This window comes from Carcharodon carcharias, chromosome 5, assembly GCF_017639515.1.
Source record: "Carcharodon carcharias isolate sCarCar2 chromosome 5, sCarCar2.pri, whole genome shotgun sequence".
In the NCBI taxonomy this organism is placed as follows: Eukaryota; Metazoa; Chordata; class Chondrichthyes; order Lamniformes; family Lamnidae; genus Carcharodon; species Carcharodon carcharias.
In genome coordinates this window covers 7,399,650-7,421,410 of record NC_054471.1, presented here as the reverse complement: position 1 = coordinate 7,421,410, position 21,761 = coordinate 7,399,650, and positions in this window count along the sequence as shown.

Here is a 21,761-nt window from a genome sequence, read left to right as displayed (position 1 = left end):
AAGCCTGATCTGAGGGTGGTCAGTATTGGGTTAAAGAAGGCAGATCTGAGGAAGGTCAGACCGGGGTTAGAGAAGGCTGAGCTGAGGGAGGTCACTCCAGGGTTAAAGAAGGCTTATCTGAGGGCGGTCAATCCAGGGTTAGAGAAGGCTGATCTGTGGGAGGTCACTCCAGGGTTAGGGAAGGCTGATCTGAAGGAGGTCACTCGTGGGTTAGCGAAGGCTGATCTGAGGGAGATCACTCCTGGGATAGAGAAGACTGATCTGAGAGAGGTCACTCCTGGGTTAGGGAAGGCTGATCTGAGGGAGCTCAGTCCTGGGTTAGAAAAGGCTGATCTGAGGGAGATCAGTCCTGGGTTAGATAAGGCTGATATGAGGGAGTTCAGTATTGAGCTGGAGATGGCTGATCTGAGGGAGTTCATTCATGAGTTAGAGAGGGCCGATCTGAGGGTGCTCTGTCATGGGTTAGTGATGGCTGGTCTGAGGGAGGTCACTCCTGGTTTAGAGAAGGCTGATATGAGGGAGGTCAGTCCTGGGTTAGAGAAGGCTGATCTGAGGGAGGTCAATCCGTGGGTAGATAAGGCTGATATGAGGGAGGTCAGACCTTGGTTAGAGAAACCTGATCTGATGGAAGTCTGTCATGGGTTAGAGAAGGCTGATCTGACGGAGATCAGTCCTGCGTTAGAGAAGGCTGATCTGAGGGATGTCAGTTCTGGGTTAGAGAAGGCTTATCTGAGGGAGGTCACTCCTGCGTTAGAGAAGGCTGATCTGAGGGAGCTCAGACCTGAGTTAGAGAAGGCTGATCTGAGGGATGTCAGTTCTGGGTTAGAGAAGACGGATCTGAGGGAGTTCATTCCTGGGGTAGAAAAGGCTGATCTGATGGAGGTCACCTCTGGGGTAGGGACGGCTGATCTGAGGGAAGTCACTCCTGGGTTAGAGAAGACATATCTGAGGGAAGTCACTCCTGGCTTAGAGAAGGCTGATCTGAGGGTGGTCTGTCATGGATTAGAGAAGACTAATCTGAAGGAGGTCAGTCCTGTGTTAGAGAAGGCTGATCTGAGGGAGTTCTTTCCTGGATAAGGGAAGACTGATCTGAGGGAGATCAGTCCTGGGTTAGAGAAGGCTGATCTGAGGGAGGTCACTCCAGCGTTAGAGAAGGATGATCTGAAAGAGGTCAATCCTGGGTTAGAGAAGGCTGATCTGAGGGAGGTCAGTCCTGGGATAGAGAAGACTGATCTAAGGGAGGTCACTAATGGGTTAGAGAAGAATGCTCTGAGGGAGGTCAGTCCTGCATTAGAGAAGGCTTATCTGAGTGAGGTCACTCCTGGGTTAGGGAAGGCTGATCTGAGGGAGGTCATTCCTGGGATAGAGATGGCTGATATGAGGGAGGTCAGTCCTGGGTTAGAGAAGGCTGATCTGAGGGCGGTCAATCATGGGTTAGAGAAGGCGGATCTGATGGTGGTCAGTATGGGTTAAAGAAGGCAGATCTGAGGAAGGTCAGACCTGGGTTAGAGAAGGCTGATCTGAGGGAGGTCACTTCAGGGATGGAGAAGAATGCTCTGAGGGAGGTCTGTCCTGGATTAGAGAAGGCTGATCTGAGAGAGGTCACTCCGGGGTAACGGAAGGCTGATCTGAGGGAAGTCACTCGTGGGTTAGCGAAGGCTGATCTGAGGGAGATCAATCCTGGAATAGTGAAGACTGATCTGAGAGAGGTCACTCCTGGGTTAGGGAAGGCTGATCTGAGGGAGCTCAGTCCTGGGTTAGAAAACGTTGATCTGAGGGAGATCACTCCTGGGTTAGAGCTGGCTGATATGAGGGAGTTCAGTCCTGGGTTAGAGCTGGCTGATATGAGGGAGGTCACTCCTGGGTTAGAGAAGGCTGGTCTGAGGGAGTTCAGTCCTGGGTTAGATAAGGCGGATCTGAGAGAATTCAGTATTGAGCTTGAGATGGCTGATCTGAGGGAGTTCATTCCTGAGTTAGAGAAGGCCGATCTGAGGGTGTTCTGTCATGGGTTAGAGATGGCTGGTCTGAGAGAGGTCACTCCGGGTTTAGAGAAGTCTGATATGAGGGAGGTCAGTCCTGGGTTAGACAAGGCAGATCTGAGGGAGGTCAGTCCGTGGGTAGATAAGGCTGATCTGAGGGAGGTCAGACCTTGATTAGAGAAATCTGATCTGTTGGAATTCTGCCCTGGGTTAGGGAAGGCTGAACTGAGGGAGATCACTCCTGGGTTAGAGAAGACTGATCTGAGTGAGGTCACACCTGGGGTAGAGAACGTTGATCTGAGGGAGGTCAGTCCTTGGGTAGAGATGGCTGATCTGAGGGAGGTCAGTCCTGGGATAGAGAAGGCTGATCTGTGGGAGTTCAGTCGTGGGTTAGAGAGGACTGATCTGAGGGAGGTCACTCCAGGGTTAGAGATGGGTGATATGAGGGAGGTCAGTCCTGGGCTAGAGGAGAATGATCTGAGGGAGGTCACTCCAGGGTTAAAGAAGGCTGATCTGAGGCCAGTCAATCCTGGGTTAGAGAAGACTGATCTGAGGGAGGTCAGTCCTGGGTTAAGAAGGCAGATCTGAGGAAGGTCAGACCTGTGTTAGAGAAGGCTGATCTGAGGGAGGTCAGTCCTGGGAGAGAGAAGACTGATCTGAGGGAGGTCGCTACTGGGTTTGAGAAGAATGCTCAGAGTGAGGTCGGTCCTGGATTAGAGAAGAATGATCTGAGGGAGGTTACTCCTGGGTTAGCGAAGGCTGTTCTGAGGGAGGTCACTCCTGGGTTAGAGAAGGCTGATCTGTGGGAGTTCACAACTGGGTTAGAGAAGGCTGATCTGAGGGTGCCCAGTCCTGGGTAAGAGAAGGCTGATCTGAAGGAGGTGACTCCTGGGTTAGAGAAGGCTGATCTGAGGGAGTTCATCCATGGGTTAGAGAAGACTGATCTGAGGGAGGTCACTCCAGTTTTAAAGAAGGCTGATCTGAGGGCGGTCAATCCTGGGTTAGAGAAGCCTGATCTGAGGGTGGTCAGTATTGGGTTAAAGAAGGCAGATCTGACGAAGGTCAGACCTGTGTTAGAGAAGGCTGAGCTGAGGGAGGTCACTCCAGGGTTAGAGAAGAATGCTCTGAGGGAGCTCTGTCCTGGATTAGAGAAGGCTGATCTGAGGAAGGTCACTGCAGGGTTAGGGAAGGCTGATCTGAAGGAGGTCACTCGAGGGTTAGCGAAGGCTGATCTGAGGGAGATCACTCCTGGGATAGTGAAGACTGATCTGAGAGAGGTCACTCCTTGGTTAGGGAAGGCTGATCTGAGGGAGCTCAGTCCTGGGTTAGAAAAGGCTGATCTGAGGGAGATCAGTCCTGGGTTAGAGCTGGCTGATATGAGGGAGTTCAGTCCTGGGTTATAGCTGGCTGATATGAGGCAGGTCACTCCTGGGTTAGAGAAGGCTGGTCTGAGGGAATTCAGTCCTGTGTTAGATAAGGCTGATCTGAGAGAATTCAGTATTGAGCTGGAGATGGCGGATCTGAGGTAGTTCTGTCCTGAGTTAGAGACGGCCGATCTGAGGGTGTTCTGTCATGGGTTAGAGATGGCTGGTCTGAGGGAGGTCACTCCTGGTTTAGAGAAGGCTGATCTGAGGGAGGTCAGTCCTGGGTTAGAGAACAGGTATCTGAGGGAGTTCATTCCGGGGGTACAAAACGCTGATCTGATGGAGGTCACCTCTGGTGTAGGGAAGGCTGATCTGAGGGAAGTCACTCCTGGGTTAGAGAAGGCAGATCTGAGGGAAGTCACTCCAAGCTTAGAGAAGGCTGATCAGAGGGTGGTCTGTCATGGATTAGAGAAGACTGATCTGAAGGAGCTCAGTCCTGTGATAGAGAATGCTGGTCTGAGGGAGTTCTTTCCTGGATTAGGGAAGACTGATCTGAGGGAGATCAGTCCTGGTTTAGAGAAGGCTGATCTGAGGGAGGTCACTCCAGGGTTAGAGAAGGCTGATCTGAGGGAGTTCAGTCCTAGGTTAGAGAAGGCTGATCTGAGGGAGGTCAGTCCTGGGTTAAAGAAGGCAGATCTGAGTAAGGTCAGACCTGGGTTAGAGAAGTCTGATCTGAGGCAGGTCACTCCAGGGTTAGAGAAGGATGATCTGAAAGAGGTCAATCATGGGTTAGAGAAGGCTGATCTGAGGGAGGTCAGTCCTGGGATAGAGAAGACTGATCTAAAAGAGGTCACTAATGGGTTAGAGAAGAATGCTCTGAGGGAGGTCTGTCCTGCATTAGAGAAGGCTGATCTGAGGGAGGTCATTCCTGGGGTAGAGAAGGCTGATCTGAGGGACGTCTCTGCTGGGTTAGAGCAAGCTGATCTTGGGACTTCACTCCTGGGTTAGAGAAGGCGGATCTGAGGGAGTTCACTCCTGGGATAGAGAAGGCTGATCTGCGGGTGCTCAGTCCTGGGTTAGAGAAGGCTGATCTGAAGGAGATGACTCCTGGGTTAGAGAAGGCATATCTGAGGGAGTTCAGTCCTGATTTAGAGAAGACTGATCTGAGGGAGGTCACTCCAGGGTTAGAAAAGGCTGATCTGAGAGAGGTCAATCCTGGGTTAGAGAAGGCTGATCTGAGAGAGGTCAATCCTGGGTTAGAGAATGCTGATCTGAGGGAGGTCAGGTGTGTGTTAGGGAAGGCTGATATGAGGGAGTTCAGTCCTGAGTTAGAGAAGGCCGATCTGAGGGTGTTCTGTCATGGGTTAGAGATGGCTGGTCTGTGGGAGGTCACTCCTGGTTTAGAAAAGGCTGATATGAGGGAGGTCAGTCCTGGGTTAGAGAAGGCTGATCTGAGGGAGGTCTGTCCGTGGGTAGAGAAGGCTGGTCTGAGGGAGGTCTGTCCGTGGGTAGAAAAGGCTGATATGAGGGAGCTCAGTCCTGACTTAGAGAAGGCTGATCTGAGGGATGTCAGTTCTGGGTTAGAGAAGACGTATCTGAGGGAGTTCATTCCGGGGGTAGAAAAGGCTGATCTGATGGAGGTCACCTCTGGGGTAGGGAAGGCTGATCTAAGGGAGGTCACTCGTGTGTTAGCGAAGCCTGATCTGAGGGAGATCACTCCTGGGATAGAGAAGATTGATCTGAGAGAGGTCACTCCTGGGTTAGGGAAGGCTGATCTGAGGGAGCTCAGTCCTGGGTTAGAAAAGGCTGATCTGCGGGTGATCAGTCCTGGGTTAGATAAGGCGGATCTGAGAGAATTCAGTATTGAGCTGGAGATGGCTGATCTGAGGGAGTTCTTTCCTGAGTTAGAGAAGGCAGATCTGAGGGTGTTCTGTCATGGGTTAGAGATGGCTGGTCTGATGGAGGTCACTCCTGGTTTAGAGAAGGCTGATATGAGGGAGGTCAGTCCTGGGTTAGACAAGGCTGATCTGAGGGAGGTCAGTCCGTGGGTAGATAAGGCTGATCTGAGGGAGGTCAGACCTTGGTTAGAGAAATCTGATCTGATGGAAGTCTGTCCTGGGTTAGAGAAGGCTGAACTGAGGGAGGTCACTCCTGGGTTAGAGAAGACTGATCTGAGTGAGGTCACACCTGGGGTAGAGAAGGTTGATCTGAGGGAGGTCAGTCCTTGGGTAGAGAAGGCTGATCTGAGGGAGGTCAGTCCTGGGATAGAGAAGGTTATTCTGAGGGAGGTCACCATGTGTTAGAGATGACTGATCTGAGGGAGGTCACTCCAGGGTTAGAGAATGCTAATCTGAGGGAATTCAGTTCTAGGTTAGAGAAGGCTAATCTGAGGGAGGTCAATCCTGCGTTAGAGAAGGTAGCTCAGAGGGAGGTCATTCCTGGGGTAGAGAAGGCTGATCTGAGGGAGGTCACTCCTGGGTTAGGGAAGGCTGATTTGAGGGAGGTCACTCCTGGGTTAGGGAAGGCTGATCTATGGGAGTTCACTACTGGGTTAGAAAAGGCTGATCTGGGGGTGCTCTGTCCTGGTAAGAGAAGGCTGTTCTGAAGGAGGTGACTCCTGGGTGAGAGAAGGCTGATCTGAGGGAGTTCAGTTGTGGGTTAGAGAGGACTGATCTGAGGGAGGTCACTCCAGGGTTAGAGAAGGCTGACCTGAGAGAGGACAATCTGCGTTAGAGAAGCCTGATCTGAGGGAGGTCACTCCAGGGTTAAAGAAGGCTGATCTGAGGCCGGTCAATCCTGGGTTAGAGAAGGCTGATCTGAGGGAGGTCAGTCCTGGGCTAAGAAGGCAGATCTGAGGAAGGTCAGACCTGGGTTAGAGAAGGCTGATCTGAGGGAGGTCACTCCAGGGTTAGAGAAGGCTGTCTGAGAGAGGTCAATCCTGGGTTAGAGAAGGCTAATCTGAGGGATGTCAGTCCTGAGAGAGAGAAGACTGATCTGAGGGAGTTCACTCCTGGGTTAGAGAAGGCTGATCTGTGGGAGTTCACTACTGGGTTAGAGAAGGCTGATCTGAGGGCGCTCAGTCCTGGGTAAGAGAAGGCTGATCTGATGGAGGTGTCTCCTGGGTTAGAGTAGGCTGATCTGAGGGAGTTCAGTCGTGGGTTAGAGAAGACTGATCTGAGGGAGGTCACTCCAGGGTTATGGAAGGCTGATCTGAGAGAGGTCAATCCTGGGTTAGAGAAGCCTGATCTGAGGGAGGTCACTCCTGGGTTAGAGATGGCTGATATGAGGGAGGTCAGTCCTGGGTTAGAGAAGACTGATCTGAGGGATGTCACTCCAGGTTTAAAGAAGTCTGATCTGAGGGCGGTCAATCCTGGGTTAGAGAAGGCTAATCTGAGGGTGGTCAGTATTGGGCTAAAGAAGGCAGATCTGAGGAAGGTCAGACCTGGGTTAGAGAAGAATGCTCTGAAGGAGGTCTGTCCTGGATTAGAAAAGGTTGATCTGAGGGAGGTCACTCCGGGGTTAGGGAAGGCTGATCTGATGGAGCTCAGTCCTGGGTTAGAAAAGGCTGGTCTGAGGGAGATCAGTCCTGGGTTAGAGCTGGCTGATATGAGGGAGTTCAGTCCTGGGTTAGAGAGGGCCGATCTGAGGGTGTTCTGAAATGGGTTAGAGATGGCTGGTCTGAGGGAGGTCACTCCTGGTTTAGAGAAGGCTGATATGAGGGAGGTCAGTCCTGGGTTAGAGAAGGCTGATCTGAGGGAGTTCAGTACGTGTGTAGATAAGGCTGATATGAGGGAGGTCAGACCTTGGTTAGCGAAACCTGATCTGATGGAAGACTGTCCTGGGTTAGAGAAGGCTGATCTGAGGGATCTCAGTCCTGCGTTAGAGAAGGCTGATGTGAGGGCTGTCAGTTCTGGGTTAGAGAAGGCTGATCTGAGGGAGGTCACTCCTGCGTTAGAGAAGGCTGATCTGAGGGAGCTCAGTCCTGAGTTAGAGAAGGCTGATCTGAGGGATGTTAGTTCTGGGTTAGAGAAGACGGATCTGAGGGAGTTCATTCCAGGGGTAGAAAAGGCTGATCTGATGGAGGTCACCTCTGGGGTATGGAAGGCTGATCTGAGGGAAGTCACTCCTGGCTTAGAGAAGGCTGATCTGAGGGTGGTCTGTCATGGATTAGAGAAGGCTGATCTGAGGGAGGTCAGTCCTGGGTTAGAAAAGGCAGCTCAGCGGCAGGTCATTCCTGGGGTAGAGAAGGCTGATCTGAGGGAGGTCAAACCTGGGTTAGAGAAGGCTGATTTGAGGGAGGTCACTCCTGGGTTAGAGAAGGCTGATCTGTGGGAGTTCACTAAGGGTTAGAGATGGCTGATCTGAGGGTGCTCAGTCCTGGGTAAGTGAAGGCTGATCTGAAGGAGGTGACTCCTGGGTTAGAGAAGGCTGATCTGAGGGAGTTCAGTCGTGGGTTAGAGAGGACTGATCTGAGGGAGGTCACTCCAGGGTTAGAGAAGGCTGATCTGAGAGAGGACAATCCAGGGTTAGAGAAGCCTGATCTGAGGGAGGTCACTCCTGGGATAGAGATGGCTGATCTGAGGGATGTCTGTCCTGGATTAGAGATGGCTGATCTGAGGGAGGTCAGTCCTTGGGTAGAGAAGGCTCATCTGAGGGAGGTCAGTCCTGGGATAGAGAAGGCTGTTCTGAGGGAGGTCACCATGTGTTAGCGAAGACTGATCTGAGGGAGGTCACGCCAGGGTTAGAAAACGATAATCTGAGGGAGTTCTTTCCTAAGTTAGAGAAGGCTGATCTGAGGGAGGTCACTCCAGGGTTAGAGAATGTTGATCAGAGAGAGGTCAATCCTGGGTTAGAGAAGGCTGATCTGAGGGCGCTCAGTCCTGGGTAAGTGAAGGCTGATCTGAAGGAGGTGAATCCTGGGTTTGAGAAGGCTGATCTGAGGGAGTTCAGTCGTGGGTTAGAGAGGACTGATCTGAGGGAGGTCACTCCAGGGTTAGAGAAGGCTGATCTGAGGAAGGTCACTCCTGGGGTGGAGATGGCTGATATGAGGGAGGTCAGTCCTGGGTTAGAGAAGACTGATCTGAGGGAGGTTGCTCCAGGGTTAAAGAAGGCTGATCTGAGGCCGGTCAATCCTGGGTTAGTGAAGGCTGATGAGAGGGAGGTCAGACCTCGGTTAAAGAAGGCAGATCTGAGGAAGGTCAGACCTGGGTTAGAGAAGGCTGATCTGAGGGAGGTCACTCCAGGGTTAGAGAAGGCTGATCTGAGAGAGGTCAATCATGGGTTAGGGAATGCTGATCTGAGGGAGGTCAGTCCTGGGAGAGGGAAGACTGATCTGAGGGACGTCACTACTGGGTTAGAGAAGAATGCCCTGAGGGAGGTCTGTCCTGGATTTGAGAAGGCTGATCTGAGGGAGGTTACTACTGGGGTTAGAGAAGGCTGATCTGAGGGCGCTCAGTCCTGGGTAAGTGAAGGCTGATCTGAAGGAGGTGAATCCTGGGTTATAGAAGGCTGATCTGAGGGAGATCACTCCTGGGTTAGGGAAGGCTGATCTGAGGGAGCTCAGTCCTGGGTTAGAAAAGACTGATATGAGGGAGTTCAGTCCTGAGTTAGAGAAGGCCGATCTGAGGGTGTTCTGTCATGGGTTAGAGATGGCTGATCTGAGGGAGGTCACTCCTGGGTTAGAGAAGGCTGATCTGAGGGAGGTCAGTCCGTGGGTAGAGAAGGCTGATCTGAGGGAGGTCAGACCTTGGTTAGAGAAACCTGATCTGAGGGATGTCTGTCCTGGGTTAGAGAAGGCTGATCTTACGGAGTCAGTACTGGGTTAGAGAAGACTGATCTGAGGGAGGTCACTCCAGGGTTAGAGAAGGCTGATCTGAGAGAGGTCAATCCTGGGTTAGAGAATGCTGATCTGAGTGAGGTCAGTCTTTGTTTAGAGAACGCTGTTCTGAGGGAGGTCAGGTGTGTGTTAGAGAAGGCTGATCTGAGGGAGTTCACTCCTGGGATAGAGAAGGCTAATCTGAGGAAGGTCAGTCCTGGGATAGAGAAGAATGATTTGAGGGAGGTCACTCCTGGGATACAGATGGCTGATCTGAGGGAGGTCTGTGTTGGATAAGAGAAGGCTGATCTTAGGAAGTTCAGTCGTGGGTTAGAGAAGGCTACTCTGAGGGAGGTCACTCCTGAGCTAATGAAGACTGATCTGAGGGTGGTCACACCTGGGGTAGAGAAGGTTGATCTGAGGAAGGTCAGTCTTTGGGTAGAGAAGGCTGATCTGAGGGAGGTCAGTCCTGGGATAGAGAAGACTGATCTGAGGGAGGTCAGTCCTGGGTTAGAGAAGGCAGATCAGAGGGAGGTCATTCTTGGGGTAGAGAAGGCTGATCTGAGGGAGGTCTCTCCTGGGTTAGAGAAGGCTGATCTGTGGGAGTTCACGACTGGGTGAGAGAAGGCTGATCTGAGGGTGCTCAGTCCTGAGTAAGAGAAGGCTGATCTGAAGGAGGTGACTCCTGGGTTAGAGAAGGCTGATCTTAGGGAGTTCCGTCGTGGGTTAGAGAAGACTGATCTGAGGGAGGTCACTCCAGGGTTAGAGAAGGATGATCTGAGAGAGGTCAATCCTGGGTTAGAGAAGGCTGATCTGAGGGTGGTCAGTCTTGGGTTAAAGAAGGCAGATCTGAGGAAGGTCAGACCTGGGTTAGAGAAGGCTGATCTGAGGGAGGTCACTCCAGCGTTAGAGAAGTCTAATCTGAGAGAGGTCAATCCTGGGTAAGAGAAGGCTGATCTGAGGGAGGTCAGTACTGGGATAGAGAAGAATGCTCTGAGGGAGGTCTGTCCTGCTTTAGAGAAGGCTGATCTGAGGGAGTTCAGTCCTGGGTTAGAGAAGGCTGATCTGAGGGAGGTCACTCCTGGGTTAGAGAAGGCTGATCTGAGGGTGCTCACTCCTGGGTTAGAGAAGGCTGATCTGAAGAAGTTGACTCCTGGGTTTGAAAAGGCTGATCTGAAGGAATTCAGTCCTGGGTTAGAGAAGGCTGTTCTGAGGGAACTCAGTCCTGGTTTAGAGAATGATGATCTGAGTGAGGTCACTCCTGGGTTAGAGAAGGCTGGTCTGAGGGAGTTCAGTCCTGGGTTAGATAAGGCTGATCTGAGAGAATTCAGTATTGAGCTGGAGAAGTCTCTTCCGAGGGAGGTCAGTCCGTGGGTAGAGAAGGTTGATCTGAGGGATGTCAGTCCTGAGTTAGAGAAGGCTGATCTGAGGGATGTCAGTTCTGGGTTAGAGAAGAAGGATCTGAGGGAGTTCATTCCTGGGGTAGAAAAGGCTGATCTGATGGAGGTCACCTCTGGGGTGGGGAAGGCTGATCTGAGGGAAGTCACTCCTGGGTTAGAGAAGACTGATTTGAGTGAGGTCACTCCTGGCTTAGAGAAGGCTGATCTGAGGGTGGTCTGTCCTGGATTAGAGAAGACTGATCTGAAGGAGATCAGTCCTGTGTTAGAGAAGGCTGATCTGAGGGAGGTCAGTCCTGGATTAGGGAAGACTGATCTGAGGGAGGTCACTCCTGGTTTCGAGAAGGCTGATATGAGGGAGTTCAGTCCTGGGTTAGAGAAGGCTAATATGAGAGATTTCAGTCCTGAGTTAGAGAAGGCTGATTTGAGGGAGCTCAGTCCTGGGTTAGAGAAGGCTCATCCAAGGGAGGTCACTCCTGGGTTAGATCAGGCTGATCTGAGAGAATTCAGTATTGAGTTAGAGAAGGCTGATCTGAGGGAGTTCAGTCCTGAGTTAGAGAAGGCCGATCTGAGGGTGATCTGTCATGTATTAGAGATGGCTGGTCTGAGGGAGGTCAATCCTTGGTAAGATAAGGCTGATCTGAGGGAGGTCAGTCCTGCGTTAGAGAAGGCTGATCTGAGGGAGGTCAGTCCGTGGGTAGAGAAGGCTGAACTGAGAGAGGTCAGACCTTGGTTACAGAAGGCTGATCTGAGGGAGGTAGGTCCTGGGTTAGAGATGGCTGATCTGAGGGAGGTAGGTCCTGGGTTAGAGATGGCTGATCTGAGGGAGGTCGCTCCTGTGTTAGAGAAGACTGATCTGAGGGAGGTCACACCTTGGTTAGAGAAGGCTGAACTGAGTGAGGTCTATCCAGGATTTGAGAAGGCTGATCCGTGGGAGGTCTGTCCTGAGTTAGAGAAGGCTGATCTGACGGAGTTCAGCCCTGGATTGGATAAGGCTGATCTGAGGGAGCTCAGTACTGGGTTAGAGAAGGCTGATCTAAGGGAGGTCACACCTGGGCTAGAGAAGACTGATCTGAGGGAGGTCACGCATGCGTTAGAGAAGAATGATCTGAGGTAGGTCATTCCTGGGTTAGAGAAGACTGATCTGAGGGAGGTCAAACCTTGGTTAGAGAAGGCTGATCTGAGGGAGGTCTATCCTGGATTTGAGAAGGCTGATCTGTGGGAGGTCTGTCCTGAGTTAGAGAAGGCTGATCTGACGGAGGTCAGCCCTGGATTGGATAAGGCTGATCTGAGGGAGCTCAGTACTGGGTTAGAGAAGGCTGATCTGAGGGAGGTCACTCCTGGGCTAGAGAAGACTGATCTGAGGGGGGTCACGCATGCATTAGAGAAGAATGATCTGAGGTAGGTCACTCCTGGGTTAGAGAAGGCTGATCTGAGGGAGGTCACTCCAGCGTTAGAGAAGTCTAATCTGAGAGAGGTCAATCCTGGGTAAGAGAAGGCTGATCTGAGGGAGGTCAGTACTGGGATAGAGAAGAATGCTCTGAGGGAGGTCTGTCCTGCTTTAGAGAAGGCTGATTTGAGGGAGTTCAGTCCTGGGTTAGAGAAGGCTGATCTGAGGGAGGTCACTCCTGGGTTAGAGAAGGCTGATCTGAGGGTGCTCACTCCTGGGTTAGAGAAGGCTGATCTGAAGAAGTTGACTCCTGGGTTTGAAAAGGCTGATCTGAGGGAATTCAGTCCTGGGTTAGAGAAGGCTGTTCTGAGGGAACTCAGTCCTGGTTTAGAGAATGCTGATCTGAGTGAGGTCACTCCTGGGTTAGAGAAGGCTGGTCTGAGGGAGTTCAGTCCTGGGTTAGATAAGGCTGATCTGAGAGAATTCAGTATTGAGCTGGAGAAGGCTCTTCCGAGGGAGGTCAGTCCGTGGGTAGAGAAGGCTGATCTGAGGGATGTCAGTCCTGAGTTAGAGAAGGCTGATCTGAGGGATGTCAGTTCTGGGTTAGAGAAGAAGGATCTGAGGGAGTTCATTCCTGGGGTAGAAAAGGCTGATCTGATGGATGTCACCTCTGGGGTGGGGAAGGCTGATCTGAGGGAAGTCACTCCTGGGTTAGAGAAGACTGATTTGAGTGAGGTCACTCCTGGCTTAGAGAAGGCTGATCTGAGGGTGGTCTGTCCTGGATTAGAGAAGACTGATCTGAAGGAGATCAGTCCTGTGTTAGAGAAGGCTGATCTGAGGGAGGTCAGTCCTGGATTAGGGAAGACTGATCTGAGGGAGGTCACTCCTGGTTTCGAGAAGGCTGATATGAGGGAGTTCAGTCCTGGGTTAGAGAAGGCTAATATGAGAGATTTCAGTCCTGAGTTAGAGAAGGCTGATTTGAGGGAGCTCAGTCCTGGGTTAGAGAAGGCTCATCCAAGGGAGGTCACTCCTGGGTTAGATCAGGCTGATCTGAGAGAATTCAGTATTGAGTTAGAGAAGGCTGATCTGAGGGAGTTCAGTCCTGAGTTAGAGAAGGCCGATCTGAGGGTGATCTGTCATGTATTAGAGATGGCTGGTCTGAGGGAGGTCAATCCTTGGTAAGATAAGGCTGATCTGAGGGAGGTCAGTCCTGCGTTAGAGAAGGCTGATCTGAGGGAGGTCAGTCCGTGGGTAGAGAAGGCTGAACTGAGAGAGGTCAGACCTTGGTTACAGAAGGCTGATCTGAGGGAGGTAGGTCCTGGGTTAGAGATGGCTGATCTGAGGGAGGTCGCTCCTGGGTTAGAGAAGACTGATCTGAGGGAGTTCGCTCCTGTGTTAGAGAAGACTGATCTGAGGGAGGTCACACCTTGGTTAGAGAAGGCTGATCTGAGTGAGGTCTATCCAGGATTTGAGAAGGCTGATCCGTGGGAGGTCTGTCCTGAGTTAGAGAAGGCTGATCTGACGGAGTTCAGCCCTGGATTGGATAAGGCTGATCTGAGGGAGCTCAGTACTGGGTTAGAGAAGGCTGATCTAAGGGAGGTCACACCTGGGCTAGAGAAGACTGATCTGAGGGAGGTCACGCATGCGTTAGAGAAGAATGATCTGAGGTAGGTCATTCCTGGGTTAGAGAAGACTGATCTGAGGGAGGTCAAACCTTGGTTAGAGAAGGCTGATCTGAGGGAGGTCTATCCTGGATTTGAGAAGGCTGATCTGTGGGAGGTCTGTCCTGAGTTAGAGAAGGCTGATCTGACGGAGGTCAGCCCTGGATTGGATAAGGCTGATCTGAGGGAGCTCAGTACTGGGTTAGAGAAGGCTGATCTGAGGGAGGTCACTCCTGGGCTAGAGAAGACTGATCTGAGGGGGGTCACGCATGCATTAGAGAAGAATGATCTGAGGTAGGTCACTCCTGGGTTAGAGAAGGCTGATCTGAGGGAGGTCACTCCAGCGTTAGAGAAGTCTAATCTGAGAGAGGTCAATCCTGGGTAAGAGAAGGCTGATCTGAGGGAGGTCAGTACTGGGATAGAGAAGAATGCTCTGAGGGAGGTCTGTCCTGCTTTAGAGAAGGCTGATTTGAGGGAGTTCAGTCCTGGGTTAGAGAAGGCTGATCTGAGGGAGGTCACTCCTGGGTTAGAGAAGGCTGATCTGAGGGTGCTCACTCCTGGGTTAGAGAAGGCTGATCTGAAGAAGTTGACTCCTGGGTTTGAAAAGGCTGATCTGAGGGAATTCAGTCCTGGGTTAGAGAAGGCTGTTCTGAGGGAACTCAGTCCTGGTTTAGAGAATGCTGATCTGAGTGAGGTCACTCCTGGGTTAGAGAAGGCTGGTCTGAGGGAGTTCAGTCCTGGGTTAGATAAGGCTGATCTGAGAGAATTCAGTATTGAGCTGGAGAAGGCTCTTCCGAGGGAGGTCAGTCCGTGGGTAGAGAAGGCTGATCTGAGGGATGTCAGTCCTGAGTTAGAGAAGGCTGATCTGAGGGATGTCAGTTCTGGGTTAGAGAAGAAGGATCTGAGGGAGTTCATTCCTGGGGTAGAAAAGGCTGATCTGATGGATGTCACCTCTGGGGTGGGGAAGGCTGATCTGAGGGAAGTCACTCCTGGGTTAGAGAAGACTGATTTGAGTGAGGTCACTCCTGGCTTAGAGAAGGCTGATCTGAGGGTGGTCTGTCCTGGATTAGAGAAGACTGATCTGAAGGAGATCAGTCCTGTGTTAGAGAAGGCTGATCTGAGGGAGGTCAGTCCTGGATTAGGGAAGACTGATCTGAGGGAGGTCACTCCTGGTTTCGAGAAGGCTGATATGAGGGAGTTCAGTCCTGGGTTAGAGAAGGCTAATATGAGAGATTTCAGTCCTGAGTTAGAGAAGGCTGATTTGAGGGAGCTCAGTCCTGGGTTAGAGAAGGCTCATCCAAGGGAGGTCACTCCTGGGTTAGATCAGGCTGATCTGAGAGAATTCAGTATTGAGTTAGAGAAGGCTGATCTGAGGGAGTTCAGTCCTGAGTTAGAGAAGGCCGATCTGAGGGTGATCTGTCATGTATTAGAGATGGCTGGTCTGAGGGAGGTCAATCCTTGGTAAGATAAGGCTGATCTGAGGGAGGTCAGTCCTGCGTTAGAGAAGGCTGATCTGAGGGAGGTCAGTCCGTGGGTAGAGAAGGCTGAACTGAGAGAGGTCAGACCTTGGTTACAGAAGGCTGATCTGAGGGAGGTAGGTCCTGGGTTAGAGATGGCTGATCTGAGGGAGGTCGCTCCTGGGTTAGAGAAGACTGATCTGAGGGAGGTCACACCTTGGTTAGAGAAGGCTGATCTGAGTGAGGTCTATCCAGGATTTGAGAAGGCTGATCCGTGGGAGGTCTGTCCTGAGTTAGAGAAGGCTGATCTGACAGAGTTCAGCCCTGGATTGGATAAGGCTGATCTGAGGGAGCTCAGTACTGGGTTAGAGAAGGCTGATCTAAGGGAGGTCACACCTGGGCTAGAGAAGACTGATCTGAGGGAGGTCACGCATGCGTTAGAGAAGAATGATCTGAGGTAGGTCATTCCTGGGTTAGAGAAGACTGATCTGAGGGAGGTCACACCTTGGTTAGAGAAGGCTGATCTGAGGGAGGTCTATCCTGGATTTGAGAAGGCTGATCTGTGGGAGGTCTGTCCTGAGTTAGAGAAGGCTGATCTGACGGAGGTCAGCCCTGGATTGGATAAGGCTGATCTGAGGGAGCTCAGTACTGGGTTAGAGAAGGCTGATCTGAGGGAGGTCACTCCTGGGCTAGAGAAGACTGATCTGAGGGAGGTCACGCATGCATTAGAGAAGAATGATCTGAGGTAGGTCACTCCTGGGTTAGAGAAGAATGATCTGAGGTAGGTCATTCCTGGGTTAGAGAAGACTGATCTGAGGGTGGTCACTCCTGGGCTAGAGAAGACTGATCTGAGGGAGGTCCCTCATGCGTTAGAGAAGAATGATCTGAGGTAGGTCACTCCTGGGTAAGTGAAGGCTGATCTGAGGGAGTCAACCTGGGTTAGAGAAGGCTGATCTGAGGGAGTTCAGTCCTGAGTTAGATAAGGCTGATCTGAGGGTGTCCAGTCATGGGTTAGAGAAGGCTGACTTGTGGAAGGTCAGTCCTCGGGTAGAGAAGGCTGATCTGAGGCAGCTAACTCCTGGGTTAGAGAATGCTGATCTGAGGGAGGTCACTCCTGGGTGAGATATGGTGGATATGAGGGTTTTCTTTCATGGGTTAGAGAAGGCTGATCTGAGGAAGTTCAGCCCTGAGTTAGAGAAGGCTGACCTGAGGAAGGTCAGTCCTCGGGTAGAGAAGGCAGATCTGAGGGAGGTTACTCCTGGGTTAGAGAAGGCTGATCTCAGGGACTTCAGTCCTGGGGTAGGGAAGGCTGATCTGAGGGAGGTCACCTCTAGGGTAGAGAAGGCTGAGATTAGGGAGGTCACTCTGGGTTAGAGAAGAATGATCTGAGGGAGGTCACTCCTGGGTTAGAGAAGAATGATGTGAGGGAGTTCACTCCTGGGTTACAGAAGAATCATCTGAGGGAGCTCACTCCTGTGTCAGAGTAGAATGATCTGAGGTAAGTCACTCCTGGGTTAGAGAAGGCTGATCTGAGGGAGGTCACTCCTGGGTTAGAGTAGAATGATCTGAGGTAGGTCACTCCTGGGTTTGAGAAGGCTGATCTGAGGGAGGTCATTCCTGGGAGAGAGAAGGCTGATCTGAAAGAGGTCACTCCTGGGTTAGAGAATGCTGATCTGAGGGACGTCTCTCCTGGGTTTGAGAAGGCTGATCTGAGGGATGTCAGTCCTGGGTTAGATAAGGCGGATCTGAGAGAATTCAGTATTGAGCTGGAGATGGCTGATTTGATGGAGTTCAGTCCTGGGTTAGAGATGGCTGGTCTGAGGGAGGTCACTCCTGGTTTAGAGAAGGCTGATATGAGGGAGGTCAGTCCTGGGTTTGAGATGGCTTATCTGAGGGAGGTCAGTCCGTGGGTAGAGAAGGCTGATCTGAGGGAGGTCAGACCTTGGTTCGAGAAACCTGATCTGATGGAAGTCTGTCCTGGGTTAGAGAAGGCTGATCTGAGGGTGCCCAGTCCTGAGTTAGAGAAGGCTGATCTGAGGGATGTCAGTTCAGGGTCAGAGAAGACGGATCTGAGAGAGTTCATTCCTGGGGTAGAAAAGGCTGATCTGATGGAAGTCACCTCTGGGGTAGGGAAGGCTGATCTGAGGGAAGTCACTCCTGGGTTAGAGAAGACACATCTGAGGGAGATAACCTCTGGGTTAGAGAAGACTGATCTGAGGGAGGTCACTCCTGGCTTAGAGCAGGCTGATCTGAGGGTGGTCTGTCCGGGATTAGAGAAGACTGATCTGAAGGAGATCAGTCCTGTGTTAGAGAAGGCTGATTTGAGGGAGTTCTTTCCTGGAATAGGGAAGACTGATCTGAGGGAGGTCAGTCCTGGGTTAGAGAAGGCTGACCTGAGGGAGGTCATTCATGGGGTAGAGAAGGCTGATCTGAGGGAGGTCACTGCTGGGTTAGAGAAGGCTGATCTTAGGGAGTTCACTCCTGGGTTAGAGAAGGCTGATCTGAGAGAGGTCAATCCTGGGTTACAGAAGGCTGATCTGAGGGAGGTCACTCCTGGATTAGAGAAGGCTGATCTGAGGGAGGTTACTCCTTGGTTACAGAAGGCTGATCTGAGGGAGTACACTCCTGGGATAGAGAAGGCTGATCTGAGGGAGGTCAGTCCTGGGATAGAGAAGAATGATCTGAGGGAGGTCACTCCTGGGATAGAGATGGCTGATCTGAGGGAGGTCTGTCCTGGATTAGAGAAGGCTGATCTTAGGAAGTTCAGTAATGGGTTAGAGAAGTCTAATCTGAGGGAGGTCACCTCTAGGGTAGAGAAGGCTGATCTGAGGGATGTCACTCCTGGGTTAGAGAAGACTGATCTGAGGGAGGTCAGTCCTGGTTAGAGAAGGCTTTTCTGAGGGAGGTCACCATGCGTTAGAGAAGACTGATCTGAGGGAGGTCGCTCCAGGGTTAGAGAACGCTAATCTGAGGGAGTTCAGTCCTAGGTTAGAGAAGGCTGATCAGAGGGAGGTCATTCTTGGTGTAGAGAAGGCTGATCTGAGGGAGCTCACTCCTGGGTTAGAGAAGGCTGATCTGAGGGAGGTCAGGTGTATGTTAGAGAAGGCTGATCTGAGGGAGTACACTCCTGGGTTAGAGAAGGCTGATCTGAGGGAGGTCACTCCTGGGATAGAGATGGCTGATCTGAGGGAGGTCTGTCCTGGATTAGAGAAGGCTGATCTTAGGAAGTTCAGTCATGGGTAAGAGAAGGCTAATATGAGGGAGGTCACCTCTAGGGTAGAGAAGGCTGATCTGAGGGATGTCACTCCTGGGTTAGAGAAGACTGATCTGAGGGAGGTCAGTCCATGGGTAGAGAAGGCTGATCTGAGGGAGGTCAGTCCTGGGTTAGAGAAGGCTGATCAGAGGGAGGTTATTCTTGGTGCAGAGAAGGCTGATCTGAGGGAGCTCACTCCTGGGTTAGAGAAGGCTGATCTGAGGGAGTTCAGTCCTAGGTTAGAGAAGGCTGATCAGAGGGAGGTCATTCTTGGTGTAGAGAAGGCTGATCTGAGGGAGCTCACTCCTGGGTTAGAGAAGGCTGATTTGAGGGAGGTCACTCCTGGGTTAGAGAAGGCTGATCTGTGGGAGTTCACTACTGGGTTAGAGAAGACTGATCTGAGGGTGCTCAGTCCGGGGTAAGAGAAGGCTGATCTGAAGGAGGTTACTCCTGGGTTAGAGAAGGCTGAGCTGAGGGAGTTCAGTCGTGGGTTAGAGAAGACTGATCTGAAGGAGGTCACACAAGGTTAGAGAAGGATGATCTTAGAGAGGTCCATCCTGGGTTAGAGAAGCCTGATATGAGGGAGGTCACTCCTGCGATAGAGATGGCTGATATGAGGGAGGACAGTCCTGGGTTAGAGAAGGCTGTTCTGAATGCTGTCAATCCTGGGTTAGAGAAGGCTGATCTGAGGGAGGTCAGTCCTGGGTTAAAGAAGGCAGATCTGAGGAAGGTCAGACCTGGGTTAGAGAAGGCTGAGCTGAGAGAGGTCAGTCCTGGGTAAGAGAATGCTGATCTGAGGGAGGTCAGTCCTGGGATAGAGAATACTGATCTGAAGGAGGTCACTACTGGGTTAGAGAAGAATGCTCTGAGGGAGGTCTGTCCTAGATTAGAGAAGGCTGGTCTGAGGGAGGTCAATCCTGAGTTAGAGAAGGCCGATCTAAGGGTGTTCTGTCATGGATTAGAGATGGCTGATCTGAGGGAGGTCACTCCTGGGTTAGAGAAGACTGATATGAGGGAGGTCAGTCCTCGTTTAGAGAAGGCTGATCTGAGGGAGGTCAGTCCGTGGGTAGAGAAGTCTGATCTGAATGAGGTCAGACCTTGGTTAGAGAAACCTGATCTGAGGGAAGTCTGTCATGGGTTAGAGAAGACTGATCTGAGGGAGGTCACCCCAGGGTTAGAGAAGGCTTATTTGATACAGGTGAATCCTGGGTTAGAGAAGGCTGATCTGATGGAGTTCAGTCTTTGTTTAGAGAACGCTGATCTGAGGGAGGTCTGGTGTGTGTTAGAGAAGGCTGTTCTGAGGGAGTTCACTCCTGGGTTAGAGAAGGCTGATCTGAGGGAGTTCACTCCTGGGTTAGAGAAGGCTGATCTGAGGGATGTCAGTCCTGGGTTAGAGAAGGCTGATCTGAGGGATGTCAGTCCTGGGATAGAGATGGCTGATCTGAGGGAGGTCTGTGTTGGATTAGGGAAGGCTGATCTTAGGAAGTTCAGTCATGGGTTAGAGAAGGCTAATCTGAGGGAGGTCACCTCTAGGGTAGAGAAGGCTGATCTGAGGGAGGTCACTCCTGGGCTAAAGAAGACTGATCTGAGGGAGGTCAAACCTGGTGTAGAGAAGGTTGATCTGAGGGAGGTCAGTCCTTGGGTAGAGAAGGCTGATCTGAGGGAGGTCACCATGTGTTAGAGAAGACTGATCTGAGGGAGGTCAGTCCTGCGTTAGAGAAGGCAGATCAGAGGGAGGTCACTCCAGGGTTAGAGAAGGATGATCCGAGAGAGGTCAATCCTGGGTTAGAGAAGGCTGATCTGAGGGTGGTCAGTCTTGGGTTAAAGAAGGCAGATCTGAGGAAGGTCAGACCTGGGTTAGAGAAGGCTGATCTGAGGGAGGTCACCCCAGGGATAGAGAAGGCTAATCTGAGAGAGGTCAATCCTGGGTAAGAGAAGGCTGATCTGAGGGAGGTCATTCCTGGGATAGAGAAGACTGATCTGAGGGAGGTCACTACTGGGTTAGAGAAGAATGCTCTGAGGGACGTCTGTCCTGGGTTAGAGAAGGCTGACCTGAGGGAGGTCACTCCTGGGTTAGAGAAGTCTGATCTGAGGGTGCTCAGCCCTGGGTTAGAGAAGGCTGATCTGAAGAAGTTGACTCCTGGGTTAGAGAAGGCTGATCTGAGGGAGCTCAGTCCTAGGTTAGAGAAGGCTGATCTGAGCGGGGTCACTCCTTGGTTAGAGAAGGCTGGTCTGAGGGAGGTCAGTCCTGCGTTAGAGAAGGCTGATCTGATGGAGGTCAGTCCGTGGGTAGAGAAGGCTGAACTGAGGGAGGTCAGACCTGGGTTACAGAAGGCTGATCTGAGGGAGGTCAGTCCTGGGTTAGAGATGGCTGATCTGAGGGAGGTCGCTCCTGGGTTAGAGAAGTCTGATCTGAGGGAGGTCACTCCTGGGTTAGAGAAGAATGATCTGAGGTAGGTCACTCCTGGGTTAGAGAAGACTCATCTGCGGGAGGTCACACCTTGGTTAGAGAAGGCTGATCTGAGGGAGGTCTATCCAGGATTTCAGAAGGCTGATCTGTGGGAGGTCTGTCCTGGGTTAGAGAAGGCTGATCTGACGGATGTCAGCCCTGGATTGGATAAGGCTGATCTGAGGGAGCTCAGTACTGGGTTAGAGAAGGCTGATCTGAGGGAGGTCAGTCCTGGTTAAAGAAGGCAGATCTGAGGAAGGTCAGACCTGGGTTAGAGAAGGCTGAGCTGAGAGAGGTCAGTCCTGGGTAAGAGAATGCTGATCTGAGGGAGGTCAGTCCTGGGATAGAGAATACTGATCTGAAGGAGGTCACTACTGGGTTAGAGAAGAATGCTCTGAGGGAGGTCTGTCCTAGATTAGAGAAGGCTGATCTGCGGGAGGTCAATCCTGAGTTAGAGAAGGCCGATCTAAGGGTGTTCTGTCATGGATTAGAGATGGCTGATCTGAGGGAGGTCCCTCCTGGGTTAGAGAAGACTGATATGAGGGAGGTCAGTCCTCGTTTAGAGAAGGCTGATCTGAGGGAGGTCAGTCCGTGGGTAGAGAAGTCTGATCTGAATGAGGTCAGACCTTGGTTAGAGAAACCTGATCTGAGGGAGGTCTGTCCTGGGTTAGAGAAGACTGATCTGAGGGAGGTCACCCCAGGGTTAGAGAAGGCTTATTTGATACAGGTGAATCCTGGGTTAGAGAAGGCTGATCTGATGGAGGTCAGTCTTTGTTTAGAGAACGCTGATCTGAGGGAGGTCAGGTGTGTGTTAGAGAAGGCTGTTCTGAGGGAGTTCACTCCTGGGTTAGAGAAGGCTGATCTGAGGGAGTTCACTCCTGGGTTAGAGAAGGCTGATCTGAGGGATGTCAGTCCTGGGATAGAGATGGCTGATCTGGGGGAGGTCTGTGTTGGATTAGGGAAGGCTGATCTTAGGAAGTTCAGTCATGGGTTAGA